Here is a 17,997-nt window from a genome sequence, read left to right as displayed (position 1 = left end):
CATAACAAAAAGTTATCACTCACAATTGTAAGCTGTCTGAATCCTGTCAACATAGTTTGCAGCTATTTTCATGATACTGCACTAGCTTTGCCTGCAGATGAATATATTTGCTCTCAGAGGAAACTAGCACTGTGTTTTGAAAATATGAATGATAAAGAAATAGGTAAAACTTAGCTTCTGTACATGATTTGTTTCTGAAAGTTTTATGAGTCATACCTTTTTTTCCCCTGGTTTCTTTAAGCAGCTTTAACTCATCTGTGATTAGTGATCAGGGCAATAGACTTTAATCAGAAAACAGGATCCTGCAGAAAAAAAATAAAAATGCTACTATTCAGAATTATTTGTGCTAATACAAGTGATCCTAATGTTGCTTCTGGAAACCTCTCTGGTTGTAATGTCTACAAATTTGTTTACTTCTTCCAAATATGCTTTCTTCTCAACCATTGAAAACTATATTGTAATCCAAGTATCATTATAAAATGGCAGAGGAAATACTAATTCTACATAATTCTATAATTATAATCTTTATTAAAATTGAAGTAATGGTCCTCTTAATTATTTTTTTTCTTTTTTGTTACTGGACTACATTTTGCACAGTTTAAATTCTTTATGTGATTTTTTTTGGAGCTCCAGAGTTACTCCAGAATTGGCTGCCTTAGTAGCCAAACTCATGATCTGGCTCTTGCAAATTATTGTGTCCCTCTCAGGACTAGAAAGTTTTTTTCAAACTAATTTTTTTAGGAAAAGCAGACAGTTGTTAGGTAATAAATTTCACATCTAGAAGGAAAAACATTGTTTCTAAGAGCCTTATTGTTCTTGCTGCAAGAAGTGCATACATGTTATTATAAATAGCACTACCTTTTCCAATAATTATTGCTCAGAAAGATGAACTATTCCATAGGTAGATTTGATAAATGGTAGAGGATTCTGGAAAGCAATAAGGGACATTGTTCATATACTTGATGAGTGGATAAATCTATTAACTCTTTAGGAGAGCTAGTTCAACCTCCAGCTGTAAAGCATCCATTTAGCTTCCTACTCTTCTGAACCCATATAATTAACAACATTACAAGCTGTAGGATATGGTTTTAGATTTGCTTAGATACCTGCAAATGGAAAGTCTTTCTCTAAAGTGCAATGGGCATCAATCTTCTCCCCCTGCCCCTCTTCCATGGATTTTCTAGTCCTAGAGTGACTTAATATTCTCATATTGTACACACTTTATGATCTTTTAAGATGTAAGATTTTAAGAATACATATAAAAATTCTTCATATCCTCATAACATCAGTCTTTTCATCCTGTTTGCTGTGTATGTGAAAGCAGGTAGTTTGAACTTGTTACTGATGAACGGCAATGCAAAAAATAATAGGAGGAAACACTTTGTCCAGTTCTATATTTGTAATCCAGTTTGGCTCAAAATATCACAAACTTCATAACAAAAATCTGCTTTTGCATTCCTGTTTTTAAAAATGTGGATCCAATCAAGTATCAAGTTCTATAAAAACTGTAAGTATTATGAAAATTAAAATTCACACAAAGACAATGTAAACAAACTCCTATAAATCTTTAGGAAAATATTTGGAACGTAATACTGAAGTATTTTAATAAAATTCTCATTTTAATTAAATTTTATTCTTCTGACTCCATTGTTACAATAAATCAAACATCATGGAGCAGCTAGACATTTCACTTAACTTAGACTTGTGACTTGGAGTGAAATCTCTGATCCTCAATCAATTATCTAAGCTTTCTGCCTAGTCCTTGAGGAAAAGTGGACAGTTAGGAAAGAGCTACGAAATACCCAGGGAGCAGGACTACATTGAAAAAGAATACCTTGCCTTAGCTGTGCATTCTTGTAAGTCCAGTTATGAAACATAAATAATATTAAAAGAAAAATATTTCTGATTCAACCATTGAATGTATTTTGATGCTATTGTGAAGTAAAAAAAAATGCTTTTTTTTCTCAAAACATTTAGTCACATATATGTCTATTAATCAATATACAAAATTAAACCAGATGTTCTGAACACATTCAAAATGAGCTGATCAGACTCAATATACCCTGAATGGACACCTTTTCATGTCCAGTTCAATCACGATTTAGACTGTGGCAATTACACAGGGCAGTCAGGAGCAACCAGTAGTGAACCTGACTGGCAAAACATAAATACTCATGATTTTTCAGCTCTTTGTTCTAGTAGGTGAACACTAGGAACAGTTATCCTAGTGGTAGGACGAAGTCTGTATAGAATTTACAACTGAATAAATCTTATGATGTTTAATGTTGTGTTGGAAGACTAAGTTTGTTGCTGATTATAGGATTTATTACTTGTGAATACTGATAGGTGAAACACTAAAAGTTGATATATGGATGACAAAAATGGTTATTCTGTCCATTGAAAAGTCTTTAAAAAAAAAAAAAAAGAAAAATCAATAAGGCTTTCTGAACTATTTTGTATTTATAAGTTTTTCATCATTCTTTATAAAATAATTTCTGGAAACAAATTCTGCAGGTAATAGTATGACAACAACTTTCATAGTATTCCTTCTAGTGGTCTATTTCAAAGATGCACATCTTTTTGAAAGATGAAGAGTGAGATGGCAATGTGAAATGAATTGAAATTATGTATTCAATTTCTCTTTAAGTGTTCTAGCCTAAATATTACTTGACAATTTAGACAGACTGAATTAGTATTCATTGAATGAGTGGAGTTTTGGCACAAATGCTGATGACAATTATTAGAAATTATCTCTGTTTTGAATTTTTTTTGTAAGTGAGGACTAGATAACCAAGTTTTCTGTGGTTTCCACTGAATAACTGTAGATTAATACAGGTCTGTGCAATATTAGAGTGTCTTGATAAGAGAAAATTTCTCTTGGATATTTCTAAGGCCAAGAGTAAACAAAAAACCAAGAAGGAAAGCTTAATAGATAGGAAACAATGGATCAAAAGTATTAAAGTTCTTATTATTTTTTTATTTTCCAATTTTATTATTTATTTTATTTTCTCAACATCTTAGATCACCAGTAGAGGCTGGAGGCTGACCTGTGGGAAAGCAGCTGTGCAGACAAGGACCTGGGAGTCCTGGAGGATAACAAGCTGTCCATGACCCAGCAGTGAGTCCTTGTGGCCAAGGAGGCCAATGGTATCCTGGGGTGCATTAGGAAGTGCATTGCCAGCAGGTAGAGGGAGGTGATCCTGTCCCTCTACTCAGCCCTAGTGAGGCCGCACCTGGAGTGCTGTGTGCAGATCTGGGCTTCTCAGTGCAAGAGAAACATGGGGCTCCTGGAGCAGGTACAGCAGAGGGCTGTGAAGATGATTAAGGGACTGGAGCATCTCTCTTACACAGAAAGGCTGAGGGAGGTGGGCCTGTTAAGCCTCAAGAAGAGACAACTGAGAACGCACCTTATCAATGTCTATAAGTATCTGAAGGGAGGGTGCCAAGAGCATGGAGCCAGGCTCTTGGTGGTGCCCAGCAATAAGACAGGAGGCAATGGGCACAAACTAATGCACAGGAGGTTCCACCTGAACATGAGGAAGAACTTTACTGTGCAGGTGACTGAAGACTTGAGCAGATTGCCCAGAGAGGAGTAATCTCTCACTGGAACTATTCAAGATCTATCTGGACACAATCCTGTGCCATGTGCTCTAGGACAGCCCTGCTCGAGCAGGTAGGTTGGACCAGATGACCCACAGTGGTCTCTTCCAATCTGATCCATTCTGTGGTTCTGTGATTCTGTGAAAATATGATTTTGTTTGTGAAACACTTTACCTCATTAGCAAAGCCTTTGGGACTGAAAAAAAGAAACACAAGCTTAAAATTAAGTTTCATCATGTTAAAAATATTAACTGCATGTTGTTAATCTTAACATTTTTGAAATCACTGCAAAATCTGACTTATACCTTAGGCAAGCAAAAGATTTACCCAGGGAAGTTTTATTCCAAAAATAGAACTTGTCAGCTGGACAAGAGTGTCCTCTTTGATTTAATATTGGAAGAATATTCGTTATTTTAGCCTAATAATAAAATTGGACTTTTTTTTCTGAAAGAAAAGAATCTCTTCTCTCATAGAAGAGATGCCAGTATATTCCCAGACAGCTCATTCATTTTCTTCACTAGTTTCATAGTTAGAAAATATTTCCTAGCAGTCACCCTGAAGTTCTCCTTCTACCTTGTCTGCCCCAGGCATCAGGAATAAATTATTCTTCTTTGCAGCAGATATGGAATGTATTTGAAGATTCAAAAAGCAATATGTCTCAGTCTTTTTGTTTTCTAGACTAAACAGTCTTATTCTCTCAGTTTTTTCTTTGCAAGACCATTTTACCAGCTCTCTGATTATTCAATCTACTGTTCTCTAAATTCTTTCCATTTGAGCATATTTCTCTTGACATGGCAAATTTGAATCCAAAATACACTCCCTCTGTTGAAGGCCACATAGAATGGTTTGGGTTGAAAGGAACCTTGAAGATCACAATTCCTGCTTGTCACAGAAAGACCTTTGGCTTTTGAGCAATGCCATGAAATGCCATGAAGCTGTTGTCCCCGATTCCATTTGTGAACCATTAATAATCTGCAGATCTGACATCCAGCCATTTATTTCTCCGTCTGCTCTTGTACAAGTGATTATTCATGTGAAAAACAACCTTGTTTTCCTCCATTTGATTAAATTAACAATTATCACTTCTCTAGTTAGAAAGAGAAAAAAAGGATCACAGTTTGCACTTAGGCAGTGCAAATATCACCCCCTACATTTTGATCTTGCAAGACCAGCACTGAGTTTCTATGGTTGGGCTCCCTTGCCTTGCACCTACAGGTGAGGAACATTGCCCAGTACTTTCCATTGGTAGGACATAGTTTGCACAGTGTTAGAAACAATGCTTAACCTGTAGCCCTTATTTCTGGAAGTCCTCTGTGTTCATCGGAGCCTTCAAATAAAGCTCATTTTTCTCCTCCTGCCTCAATGCCTTTTCTTTGGCTAACCAATGCCAAAGGCCAAGAGTGGAAATATACGGGTTGATGAAATAGCCTTACCTTGCTATGGTAGATAAAAAGGTAAGGCTATTTCTCCCTCTTTTGTCATTTCACATTCAACTGGACATTTTATCTCGTTTATCCAGCTTAGGGTTCCCCTTCAGCCTAAATAGTGAGCAGTAATTTCATAGGTGGATAAGTATATCTAAGCATTATTTTCTGCAGTGATTGTTTTAATTTATAATGACAATGAAAGTAATTGAAGAATATTTATTCTTTCTACATCCCCACTGTTTTTGCTTCCTTTTTGCATGAGTATGATTGCCTGTGTGGATGAATGGAAAGGTATCTAACAGATGAGAACACATTCTGACTTAATTTAAACAGTGAAACACATGCCAATGCCCATCTCCCTACGCTTAAGAGAACCAATACTCAATCTTCTTATTCTTTACATTATTTACAATTTTATTTTGATACAGTTTTTTTAGAGTGAGTATGACTTTTGTGACAATCACCTTTCAGAAATTGGTTTATAAAATAATTTTATTTCAAACTGGATAAACTTTGCTTAATACTTAAACTAAATAACAGTCAAAGTTACTTTGATCTTATATATACATATAAATATATATATATAAAAAACCATATGTTTACATCTCCTATATTTTTTGTTACACCCACTTCAGAATTTTCTAGCTGAAACAGAAACTAAATCATTGCCCAACTGCCTACTCTCCTATTTGTTTCAAAATTAAAAGAGTAGAAACTCCATTTTCGAAAAAATTAAAATTAAAATTATTGTCTTAAATATGCAAATGATCCTTGTGCAAAAGCAACAAACATGTTAGGAGCCCTACGTCTTTAAGAACAGATGTCAAAAACACTTAAATTATGCACTCCTGGTGAGTGCACTGGTTCTACCGATTGCCTTGCCTAAGCTTACACCACCACCCATGTGGAAAGCAAAGAAACAACAGTATTTTTAACCATACATGTTTCTGTGCTACAGCTAAACACTGAATTGTAAAGACATTAGAGTAGCGGCCCGAATTTGAAAAGAAAAGTTAAATACTGTTAAACTGTGCATCTCCCTCTTTGCTTATTCAATGACTGCAAACTTCTCTGATATTCAGACAAAAAACAAAGTAGAAGACAACTGATGAGTGATACGATGCATTCGTTCTTCAAGAGAAATTGTTTTTAAAACAGACCATTAAATTCTTTAGGCTTAATACAAAATTGGAGAAACAAGATGCACACAAACTATGTGTGTACCATAATCCAGGCAGTTCTGGGAAGGTCTGCACACACTTTATAATTTTTGCATTTTCTTAAATGTAACTTAAATGTTACTGCTGTGTCAAGGCTCAGGTATATGACAATTGACACTATTTAACAATTGCCACACTTGTTTGCCTCAGTCCATTTAAAACTGTTAGCCAATATTTGGGTTTGATTACAGTGCTAGAGTCACCCACGGACTGTTCCCAGTAGTCAGGATAAGGTGACTGTTTTGAGGGGGAGATTTAATCTAGAAGATATAGATTTAATGTAAGATTCATATGAGATATAGAACATTTATATCAGCCCCACTGAACCCACAAGGAATTACTGATATTGACACAGTTTAATACTAGGAAGACAAACAAATAACTTTTAAGAGAGGGCAAAACACTTTTGATTACTTACCCAGACTGAAATCATTGATTGTTTTATCAGGCTAGGTGCTTGTATGTAAAGGGTAGGGTCAAGGAAAGAAACAAGAAAACAAAAAACCAGAAGAGATGAATGGAATTCTTAAACCAAGCTGTACTCAGGTAGACTAGGCATAGCTGTTACTACATACAAAAGCCTTATATGTCTTTGTGAGTGCAAGTCTGTGTGCTTAGAGACAATACATTTCATCTGTTACTTTGAATTTTTGCAAATTATATTGATTTTGATTCTTTAATGGCTAGTGCAATTTCTCCAATTATTTCAGCTGGCAACTGTATTGTTTAAAAATAGCTACTATCTTGCTTAAGAAAACTAAAGTTTTTGTGATATGTAAATTTTTGAGAAGATATTTGGTACCACTTCTTAGTGACCATATTATAAAGCCTTTTATGATTGCCAGTAGTGTTGTTATAAATCTATTTTGCATAATAATTAAATAGTATCACTCTAACCAAGAAGTCACAGACCTTTTGTCATCATTAGACAAAATCAGGCTGAGTGTAAACACAGCCTATTTTCCTCCATGGTTTTGTATTTGTATGCAGCAATTGTCAGCATGTTGGCAGTGGACAGTGATAAAGTGCATTTTTCTGCTTGGGTGGTTAGCCCTTTCATTTTTACAAGTGACAAAATAAAAATCTGTTGAAGAGTGAACATGCTGCTTTCACTGTGTCATCTCAGCCCTGCGGGTCATTTTATTATAAAAATGTAAAAATCCAGTCAATTTTATTTAATCAGCTGAAAAGGAAAAGTGTTTCCAGGTCATTAATCAAGTGCTCCTTCTCTGTGGGACTTGTCTCTTCAGAAACTGCCATCTGAATCATTAATAAAGCTGAAAAGATTTTGCGCCAGCAGGTTTTTGAGAAACCTACGTGTTATCAATATAACTGGAGTAAAGTAATGTGAGGTCAACAAATAAAGCTTTATATATTCATTGCTTCAAAAGCTGAATATTGCATATTAAAAACCAATTAATTATTTTTTTAAAAAGCATTTAATTGTTGGAAAACATACAACTGTTTATAATATTGATTATATATTCCATAATTATATGTTTTCCTTAATGTTACCTAACCATATATTTACTGTAAACTTCTATGTGAATTGATCAAAACATGATGAGACAGTAAGAAGAGATAATTACTACTGTATCTATAATAACAACGGTAGTAATTAAACCAAAGAGAACTACATTCAAATAACGTCAAGCTTGAGACTTAAACCTCTATTAACAAAGACACTGAAGGCACTTGCTGCGTTGTTAGTGCATTCACCTCCATGTGCACCTCAACAAAGGCAGCTTGTCCTACTTGTGGCCAAATTCCGTGTACCTTTTGTGGCAGGCAAGAAGAAAACACTTTCTCATCCTGTGAACATGTGTGATGAAAAGTATTTCCACCCCACATGACGGGTAAGTTGAAAACCTCACAAAATATTGGAACTAATAGTTTAAAAGGTGGAGTATGGTGTAAAATAAACAGGACTGCAGGAATTAAGGTACTGTGGCCATTCATGTTCTTACCTGTCATTGAGAGACTAAATTCTGATTCCCCATTTTTTCACCAGTTTCTCTGGAAAGAGCGTAGTAGCAACAGGAGCAAATTGAGTTTTATAACTGAGTAGTCTAATTTTTAGGTTTTTAATTTTTCATGGGGAACATAGATTCAGGTATCTGCTTTTCATCAAAGAGAGCAAGCATTTGAATCCAATTTCCCAGGCAGAACCAGTTTCTTATCCCCTAGCTTCCCCTGAAAACTGCTCAGCTGGAAAACTCTTTCTGCCAGGAACTTCCTATTCAGAATACTCATGACTACCTTGTTTGTGATTACAACAGTGGTGTTTGGAGTTAGGAACATAGGAGAAGCTTTCTTGATTAATATTTTTTGTTTTGCATTCAATCTTTTGCAATTCAAGGGATTTGGCACAATTAAATTAATTAACTATCTTTTTCTATTTATGTTTAATATTTTGATAGGTAAGAAACTAATTTTGCTTTCTGAAAGTGCTAAAGTAATAATTTCAAAAGCTACATAAATCCATGTCTATTCAGGAAGAGAGTAGTTCAAATTATATTTATATGGGTGTGCATTTATTCATGAGTATTCTAGGAACAAAGTTCATTCATATTCAACTGACAAAAAATATGACAAAAAATAGATCTCATATACCTTTTTCTCTGATAATTTTAAGATATCTTTAATCTCATACACAGTATCTTATATTTAAATTAAGATGTTGATTTCTTCACAGTGAAAGTTCATAGTCTGTTACAGTATTCTGAATTCATCTATCACTGTGACTTAAATTGTATTATATCTTCTAAACAGTGAGAAGTTAAGATTTAATGCTAATCTCCATTATCCAGATTACGTACTGTAGACTGAAGACTTTTTCTAAACTGTCCTGTAGTCTATAGTAAGATAACAGTTTAAGTTCTTCATAACATTGTGGATGTCCTTGCTTACATTGGACTTTTCTTAATGTGGGTGATACTTATGTTGGCACAACTGCATGAAGCTTGGCATGTAAGCTTGCAACAGGCCATCAAAGAGCCAGAATCTAATTGCATTTACACTAGTTCAATTCACTTGGAATTACTTGTTTGTACCTGTGTAACGGAGTGAAAAAGAACCTGCAGGTCCACAGCAACAGTAATTACTTGTCCACTAGGAACTGAACTGAGGCCACCAATTCATTTCACCCAGTTGACCACACAGTCATTGGATGGTAATCTTGTCCTGAGTAACAAAAGCCACTCATAACACGAATTTAGTAGTGGGGGCTTTCAGAATCCATTTACCAATCCCCAGGACTGAAAAGCTCATGAGACTAGTAATGTGTTATGAAGTCTCTCACCATCACAAACTTACAGCTTGTAGAGGCTCTGCGCGTGTGTGTGTGTGTGTGTGCGTGCACGCGCTGTTTTTTTCTCTAACTGTAGAAAACTGCATAAGGCACCCTGCTAGTTTTGGAAAAGAGTATCTTTACCCTGCTGTGATAATTTGGGATGTGGCAGAATTTTATTATTCAAAGCAGGTTTCTTCTTTTTTAATTTTGTACATTTTTTTACCTTAAAATGAAATTTCAGAGATATTTTAGTCTTAATATAGACTAATCACTATAATGGTTATCTAAAAAAAAAAGTGTACCATGTATATATAATTTTATCACTTGATTTGCTTTAAAGTTACCAGTTCTATACTTAAGTCTATATTAAGAAAAAAAATTATTAAATTTTGTTTGAAGATGAAAGACTATAAAAAAAAAGCTGTCTTGAATCACAAAGTCCTGTCTTGAATCTACCAAGCCCTAAGTTATCACAACAGGAGTAAAAATAGTATAACAATGATAAAACAACACCAAAAAGCTTAGTTCCAGCACAAATGAAAATTCCTATAATTTTTTTTTGATAACAAATGTAGTAACTTTTCAGTAATTGTTATTAATTATTTTTAGCGAGAAAGTATCAAGAATTCTACTTTAACAGTGTCAGTTGCCATTAATATCAATCTTTCAGGTCTCACTTGTATGCACACATATACTTTGCAAATCAGAAAGCCAATATTTTGCAGTTGTAAAATAGATTAGATGTAGATCAGAAAATGTGGAACAATATCTACTTTCAAATTCACTGATTTTCTGGTTTTGTTCCATTTAGACATTTACTCTGCATGTAAAGGTGCTGACTAGCTGGTTTCATAGAATCATAGAATATCCTGAGTTGGAAGAGACCTGCAATGATCACTGAGTCCAAGTCCTTGCCCTGCACAGGACACCTCAAGAGTCACACCATGTGCCTGAGAGCATTGTCCAAATGCTTCTTGAACTCTGCCAGGCTTGGTTCTGTGGCCAGTTCCCTGAGGAGCCTGTTCCAGTCCCCAACCACCCTCTGAGTGAAAAACCTTTCCCTAATATCCAAGTTAGCCTTCCTCCCCACATCTCCTTTCTCCTGGCACAGCTTCATGCTGTTCTGTGTTTGGGTTCTGTCTTTGATCACCACAGAGAAGACATCAGTGCCTGCCCCTCCTCTTCCCTCAGGAGGAAGTTGCAGACTGCAATGAGGTCTCCCCTCAGTCTCCTCTTCTCCAGGCTTAACAGACCAAGTGACCTCAGCTGCTCCTCATATGGCTTCTTCTCGAGACCCTTCACCGTCTTTGTGGCCCTCCTTTGAACATTTTCTAACAGCTTTAAGTCTTCTTTTATACTGTGATGTCCAAAACCACACACAGTACTCAGGTCAGTCTGTACCAGTTCGAAGCAGAGCAGAACAGTCACCTCCCTCCCATGCTGTTGATGCTGTGCCTGATGCCCTCCAGGACATAGTTGGCGCTCCTGGCTGCCAGGGCACTGCTGACTCATATTCAACTTGTCATCGACCAAGATCCTTTTCCACAGTGCTGCTCTACAGACTCTCATTCCCCAGTCTATATGAATATACAGAGCGTTGCCCTGTACCAAGTGCAGAATCAAGCCTTGCCCTTATTTATCTTCATACAGTTGATGATTTCACAGTCCTCTCATATGTCCAGGTCTCTCTGCAGGGTCTCTCTGCTTCTGAGGAAGTTAAAAGCTCCTCTCAACTTAGTATCATTGCCAAAATTACTTCATATACCTTCATTTGTCATTAATAAAATCAAAAATCATAACCATATTCACTTAAGAATCAGGTTGAAGACTCTTTATATACAGACTCTTAGGAATGACTGTAAAAATAGGCGTCTAGACAATGTATATATTGAACAACCACACAGTAAAGTATTTAAAAAATTGACTTTTATTTTGATGGGTGTTTTTATCATTCTTTTTTGCTCTTTAATATCAGAAAAGTGGAACTATTTCTCTTCCTAGCTCATTCTCAATCCTATTTGCCAAAAAAAAAGAAGCAATGTCTTTGTGTTTTTTATTATCACAATTCACAGGATGTTGTTCTCCTGTGTGACATGGGACCTCAGACTGAAACTGTCCCCTTTTGGTCACTTCACTCTGATCTTGTATTACTGCAAGATCATGTAAATTTCTTGCCCTATTTTTTTTTCTGGAATCATATGTTCCTGCAGGTTTCACTTTATTTGTGTATTTTATACCTAAGTTTGAGCACTACCCTCTCAACACAGTGACTTCTCCATTCAGCTTACTGATAATTGAAGATTTTCCCAACTTTCATTCGCTCAACTGAACCAAGTACACTGTTTTGCCACCTTCCTCTGCTCTGACCAGATATTCCTTTGCGCTTCCTCTACTTTACTCCTTCTTTTTTTATCCATCCTCTTCCTCCTCTTTCAGGCCTGAGAGACTAGAATTTACTCAATATTTTAGATGAGGATATACTGAGTTCTTAGGAGTTCTTATTTTTTGCTAATTACAACTTTTTCTGTGTTTTTTTAGTAGATCATTTCCTCTTGTTCTATATCTCTTCTTTCAGTGCAATCATTATCATATTCCTTGCTCACAGCCAGAGTTCACTACTGAATTCCATCTACTCTTGCTTAGCTAATGATTTCTCCTCTAGCATTGCAGCAAATGTTTGACTGAAATTCAGACAGATAAGAGCATAAATCAGTTGATTCATGATGGATGCATTTTTATCCCTTTTATTTCTCAGTACCTTGGAACATTTTGTAGAATACCTGTTTTGAAACCTTATAAAAATCTGTACTCTTTATTTTGTTTCAAAATTTGTGTGTTTTTTATGTTTTCTGACTCAGTTGCTTTGTAGGAAAATGGATATGAAGATTTTGCACTTGGCTAAACGTGTGATATACACAGCTAAAACATATAGGATGAAAAGGAACACAAGATATAAAAGATGCAAAGCTATTAAAGAGTGTCCAAAGGAAGGCTATGAAGATGATGAAGGGTCTGAGGGGGAGCCATATGAGGAGCAGCTGAGGTCACTTGGTCTGTTCATCCTGGAGGAGACTGAGGGGAGACCTTGTTGCAGTCACAACTTCCTCCTAAGGGAAAGAGGAAGAGCAGGCAATGATCTCTTCTCTCTGGTGACCAGTGACAAGACCCAATGGAATGGTCTGAAGTCATGTCGGTGGAGATTAAGGTTGGATATTAGGGAAAGTTTCTTCACCCAGAGGGTGGTTGGGCACTGGAACAGGCTCCCCAGGAAGTGGTCACAGCACCAAGCCTGAGAGAGTTCAAGAAATATTTGGACAATGCTCTCAGGCACATAGTGTGACTCCTGGGATGTCATGTGCAGGACTGGGACTTGGACTCAGTGATCACTGTGGGTCCCTTCCATATTCTCAGCATATTCTATGGTTCTATGACATGGTCTGCTAGGACCGATTTAGTTGCCTCTTTGTTAAATGTTCTGGGTGGTATAATCCTGTAACCTTTGATAACGTATATTGATTTGTATTTGCACTTTTTTTTCCTGACCTGAGCCTACCATGCAAGGAATGTCTTTGGTACTCGCTGAGAAAATCGAAAAGGGTGGTGAAAGTGATGCAGGTGTATTTGAGAACTAATTTCTTAGCCTTCTCCTTTGGTGAGTAACTACAGATTTTTTTCTCTTTCCACATAAGATACATATTAATAGTGTTACTACATCTGTTTTTCACCTCTGCAGTTTGAACTATTTTAGAATTGGCCTATTTCCTAAAAGATACAGAAAAACTATGCATTTTTACTATAGTAAAGGTATAATGAAGCTATGTCACTGAAGTTCATAAAAATAAGTAGAATTATTTGGATTGTGGTTTTAGAAGCTGAAATGAAATAACCTACTGTCATCTGAAAGCCTTTCCCCCCAGATTTTTGGTACATTTGGCTTTCAGAGTGTGGTAGTTTAGTCTAGGCCTTCCTTGGTGACCAGGAAGTGCCCAGATTTACCCAGTATTCCCTACAATTTTTATGTAAGCCGGGGTATAAGAAGAAAGGAGGAAAGGCCTTCGCTCTCTTTCCTTCTGGCAGCTTTGGAGGTGCAGGTTCCCTGCTGTTGAGTCTGTCGTGTTGGGGAGCGAGGCCTGGTAAGGCCTTGCTGACCTTGGGAGACGGAGGTTGCCGGCGATTGTTCCAGAGCAATTTCTGTTGTCCCAAGGACAGTAGTAAGATATTCTTTTGCTAATTCTTTTAGTTGCTAGATCTTGGGCTACTGATTAGGATATATATATATATATTTTATTTTGGCTTTGTTCCTTTTTTTTTCCTTTCCCCCTTCCCTTTCCCTTGTAAAATTGTATATATATTTCAATTGTATATAACTGTAATATAAGTGTAAATATATTTATATATATTGTCTTAGCTATCTCTCTCTCGTTTCGGTTTTCTTGGTTGTTTTTTTCCCTCTTCTTGACTTCTTGTGGTAAGGTTTGGAGACTTGGCAAGGAGCCAGCTTCAAACCATATCTCAGAAAAATGTCGATATCCCTTCTTCAGGATAGACGGTATGGTGTTGGTGCTCTGTAAGCATCAAGAGCTTGTTTTTTCACAGTTAGCAGACCAGTTAATGAATTGTCTTGTGTGAATTTTTTATTGACTCTTATTAGAACAGTGAACATTCTTGCATTTTCTGAAAACCAACCTTACCCTTCTGTGGAGTTTTTCTTTTGCTTTTTCTCTCATTACTACACTTCTTCCAGCCCAATGCAGCAGAAATATCAGTCACACTCTTCATAAAATACTAAAAATTTATTCTGATTTTTTATACACCTCCTAGTAGCAAATCCAGAGATGCAAACAGTATCACACAATTTCTGTGAGTCTGATTTCCATCTATATGTCTGAGAAGTGTACAGCTTGTCATAAAACAACTGCTTTTTCTCTCTGCTCCAGGGATTAACACCAACATGTTCAATCAAATCCCTAAATCAAAGATTTATGTTCTAAAAATGATTCTCTAGGTGCTTCAACATCAACTCTTCTTTTAGGAGTAAATTTCATGAGCTGTTACTGTCACCTTCCATGAAGGTGCAATTCCTTATGTGCAAGTCACCCCTGTACAGAGAATGTGGAGATAACAGGAGTACTTTTGCTTTTTTCCATGCATTTACAGAAGTGACTTCATTGATGTGGCAATGAAATATGTTCATTTTAAGGACAACAAGCTGTGTGGTGAAAAACTATGAAGATGCCCTATTGCCACCTTAAATAATACCTGAATGAGTAATAATGGGAAAAAGAAAAATGTTCTTGAAGGTCAGTTGTCATAGTTACAAGTTGCTAGTTTGGAAAATCAGTGATTGTCACCCACGAATAGGAGCTCTGGATAGTAAATCCTCACTTGTGGTCTTGCCCAAACAATGTAAAGGCTCCCACTCCAGCATGAATGCAGCTGAATGTTAAGACAGTTAGCACACTCACAGCTGTTATTCATTTACTTTAGCATGCTTAGGAACCTGAAAAGCAGATGACTTTTTTTTTTTGTATATACATAAGTAGTTCTTTAGTGAACTGTAGTGCTTTATAGGATGATGAAATATAAAAACAGAGATTATATGTCTCAATACTGCAACAGCTTTTCTTTTGCTAGTGGGTTTTCCTTTTACACACATGAAGAACTTGTTCTGGAAAACTGTCACAGGCCTACTGAGTTTTTAGTGATCTTGGAGCTCCAGTTCTGACAAGTCTAATTACAAAAGGAAAGAGGTGTATTAAAAATGCATTACTACATAAAGCAATAAGATACATGGGAGACTAAAGGTTTTGCCTGAACAGATTTTTGCATTTCATCTTCTACTTATCCTGCTGATCCTTCAGTAGAACAATCTTATAAATATCAAACCATTAGTATGCTGAGTTGTCTGCAGAGCTCTAAAAGCCACTGGAGAATGCTGCAGAGAAGTTATTCTTGTTTTGTTTCTGGGACAGAGAAAGGAAGAAAAGAGACTTGTCTTTACAACAGCATTCTTTTTTTTTTTTTTTTTTTTGTGGTAATCACTTAAAATAAGAGATGATTTCATGAGAAAGAATTTTTTTCAGTTTTGCAACATAACACTTTACAATCATCATATCACATGTTGAAATAGAAGTAATTTCTCAAAAATTATTACCATATGCATAATTTTAACTCATTCTATTTCAGTCCATTTTGTCTCCGTTCTTCTCAAGGTGGAATAATTTATTGGTTATCAATAATTTATGCTTATGTGTATTGTGAAGACTCCCTCTGTTTAATTCCTCAGTGGTTTTGACAAATCTTTCTGCTTTTTGTGTTCTACATGACAAGTGATTTTTACACTCCAGTGTATTTATTCCTTATAGGAACAAACCTATACTTCTGTAGTGTCAGATCAAGCTCTGAAACTTTTATATGGTCAACTGTGTTGGCCACCAAAGTTTTATAGCACAAGGAAGATAATAAGCATTGTATTTTTTGTGTGCATCGTATTCACCATTAGTACTGATTTCACATGTTATTATGGATCTCTTAATATCAGAAAACAGAAAACACTTCATTTTACAAGAATCCTAGGTAAATTTGAGTAGATATTTTCTCAGTGATCAAGTCTGTCAGAGGTTAGCATGATTTTCAACAGTTGTTTTTCAAGAATAGAAGTTCCAATATAATTTCCAGTGCTGCTCATTAATTTAAATATAGATTACATGTGTAGCAGATAAGTGGAATATGGCTTTTTTATCACAAATATAATTTCTATGTTTAGAAAAAATTCTGTTTCTCAGACTATTTGAAAAACTCAAAGCAATTGAATTGTGGCATATAAAAGAATGTGAGACAAATTTTACAGCCAAACTTGAATGCACTAATTAGTCAAAGAACTATTGGTACCACCTTTATGCTTTTATAACTTTAAAAAAGTATCCTTCTTTAATCAAAGATTTTTTTTTGTAGCCTCTATCCTCACTTTGGATAACCCAAACAAAAGCAAGAGATGATTTTAAATCAAAGCTTGCATTAAAGAAATAACAACAAAAAAAATAAATAGTCTCTATTGACTGCAACAGGGTTGGAACGAGGAAGACAACTAAAGGTTCTCCTGGAGTCTTGTGAGTTCTGTGCTAAACTAGAAGTGATACAGGGTCCTTGTGGTCACTTGAAAAGGTGAAATGTAGGATACATGTGGATGTTTTCAGAGTCGCAGACAGGGTTCTGTCTCTGGATGTCAGTTATTGGGACAGCACTTCTATTATGGCATTCTGCTGAGGAAAATAGGGTATTTCACACAAAAGCATATAATTGCAATAACAGCCAGTGCTCAGTGCAAAGCAAACATTTCCTTTGGTCAGGAAAAGGTTCTCATTTTTGCACACTGAATGCCGACTCTTTCAGTAACACAATATTCACTATAATACTTGTGTAATCACAGGTAATTTTTCTATTTCTTAAAAAAAAAATTTGCACCTGATTAGTATTTTTACATGTCTTCCACATTTAAGTCATTTTATTTCTGCATACTATCTGAGCATTCTCCCTGTGCATTATATTAGTGCATTAATTTGCCTTGTTGTCTGTTACTTTGCACTTCCGTCATTTGTCATATTCAGTGATAGAACAAAAATCCATTATGAAGAAAGCCTACTGTATTTGGGGAAGGTTCCTTGTGATTTTCCACCTAACATTCAAGAGACATTAGATAACAATAAAGTTATTAAATTTTAGATGATAACTTTTTCTTTTGGAAAGATTGAAATAACCCCAAAACAGTCCTCTTGCCATGGAAAATCTCTCTTGGAAGTAAAACTTTTTTTGAAGAAACATTTTTGCAGTTAACATGGATTTTTGTTAATTTCATGCACCAGACTGTAAAGACATAGAATACTGAACACACCTTGTCAAGGCATGGAATGTATCATATTGACCAGTTCACACTTTAGTGGCTGTTTAAATGAATGTATGAGTATTTTATGGTTTTTTATTCTTTTTTTTTTCTTTTGGCCCAGTTTTGTGGTACTACAGGAGCATGGTGGTAAACCATTCCTATCTTTTTTTAGGACACCCAAAGACAAAGGAACCTCTGCTCCTTTTGAGATAAAGGCGTTAGGAAAAAACATGTTTTTGACATGATTGTGCTTTGGAGATCATAATAACAAACAGAACTGAATAAAGCGCAGCTGAAATAACTCTTCAGAAGCTCTCATAATTTGGCTTCCAGAAGCATTTTTTCATTCCAAGTGACAAAAGTATTGGTCTCTTCCTCTTAAGCAATGCAGAAGTAGAAACGGGGCTTTCACATGTGTGTGTGTGGACCACTGCCTAGTGTCTTATTCAGTGAGTTACTGCACAGAAGAGGCTTTTATAAGGTGTGTGTATTTGTGCCTGGGGCATAGCAGAACCCTTTGTGGCTTCAGTGCTTTATAAAAGTCCTGAAAGTTTCAGATAAACAACATGAAAAAAG

Source organism: Pseudopipra pipra, chromosome Z (assembly GCF_036250125.1).
Source record: "Pseudopipra pipra isolate bDixPip1 chromosome Z, bDixPip1.hap1, whole genome shotgun sequence".
In the NCBI taxonomy this organism is placed as follows: Eukaryota; Metazoa; Chordata; class Aves; order Passeriformes; family Pipridae; genus Pseudopipra; species Pseudopipra pipra.
Note: the sequence above shows the minus strand (reverse complement) of the source record.